Raw genomic sequence first — 1742 nt, 5'->3', positions numbered from 1 at the left:
GTGAAGGCAGGGGTGGGGGAAGTGAGGGGAGCAGGTTCCCAGGACCCTCTTTATGAGAAGGCCATGCCTAGAAGGAGTCACCACCAGGCTGTGACCTGATTGACAGGCTAAACTCCATCCCTACACTTTTATATATTTTCAAGTTGACATGAAATTATGTAATTACCACAAATATTCATATACAAATATTAAAACCAAAAAACCCCATGATATAATTTTCTGAACTCAGAGAAGATCGCTTGGTACAGATAATTTACAACAGAAAAGCCACATTCCAAGAGGCAAGAACAGTAATGTTTCCTTTCTGTGCTGTACCTTTGGTTTAATCATGAACAAGCATGCCCGGCAAACATTATCTCAGCTGGAATATCCATAATTAGAGCTTTAATTTTCCTCCAGGCACTTTGTCCTGAATTGTTCCAAAAAGCCCAATGAGAGGTATCTATAAAACCATGAGAATGGCCCAGAACATTGCCCTACTACAAAGCTGTTGTGTGGGAAGTGGGGCGTTGTGCAGTGTTAGAGGAGAAAAGTGACTGCAGGACCATCGGCTTGCTTCCAAATTCCTCCCTCTCAGAAGGGTTTGCTGGGAGACCCATAGAAGCTCCATAATCACTTTCCACTGAAGACCTTTTCCACAGGAGCACTTGGTCTCAGAGAAAGTTTTCCTTGGCTACCAAAGTATCTGCGATGAGATGAAAATATCAGACTTCGTTTGTGCAAGAATGACAAAAGTTAGTGATCATAACAACAGAAATGTTAGTGACCAAAACAGGTGAAAGGAGGATCCAACTCTCAGTCATCCGTGATTTCTGCATGCCTCCAATATTTTGATTTCAAGTATCTTTTTCTTTGGTTTTTAGCTACCTTTCAGTGCACAGAGCTCTGGTGGTGTGGTGGTTACAGGTTGGGCAGTGAAAGGTCAGCAGTCCCACCCACCAGCCTATCCACGGGAGAAAGACAGGGCTTTCTACTCCGGTTAACAGTGACAGTCTCAGGAATTCTCAGAGCAGTTCTCCCTGACCCATAGGGTTGCTGTGAGCCAGCATCAGCTTGCTGGTGGTGAATTTGGTTTTGGTTCACTTTCTAGTTCACTTGTTCTAGAAACCCATTTGTGGCAGTTACATAATCTATCAACTTGAGGAGGAGGTGGAGTTTAGCCAGTGGATCAGCTCACAAGGTAACACCCACCAGGAGGATTCTGGGAACTTCCTTTTTTCTCCTGGGGAGAGGACCACACACAGTCTCTGCTTCAGCCTCCTGCTGACAAGATACTTGGAGCCAAGCTGAGCCCAGCCAGAGCCCTGGAGCTGGAGGAGCCACGTGAAGACACACACCAGCTCTGAGATGCTTCCACCACCACTGGAACCACAACACTTCCCACCCACCTGCCTGTGATCTTCCTATATTCGGCATCATTGTATGTGTTGCATGAGTCTAAAGAGGAATTTATAGACTGGAATTGGACAAAAGGGCCTAATATTGGACTTATGGACTTCATCTGGCCTAGGCTGGGATGGTTTCTTAATATACAATTACTTTTTGATATAAAGCTCTCTCTTACACATGTATGAGTGTCTCTGGATTTGTTTCTCTAGTCAACCTAGACTAACACACATTACTTCAACCACATTGTAATCTCAACCCATTGGTTTTCACTATCAATCGAATCTTGGATGATCTCATTTCACTTCTTACCAGCCTGAGCATCTAAGACTGAGAGAGTTATGAATATAGATGTT

The sequence above is a fragment of the Tenrec ecaudatus genome, chromosome 8 (assembly GCF_050624435.1).
Source record: "Tenrec ecaudatus isolate mTenEca1 chromosome 8, mTenEca1.hap1, whole genome shotgun sequence".
NCBI lineage: Eukaryota > Metazoa > Chordata > Mammalia > Afrosoricida > Tenrecidae > Tenrec > Tenrec ecaudatus.
The sequence above is the reverse complement of the archived record's forward strand: the minus strand, read 5'-3'. Positions refer to the sequence as shown.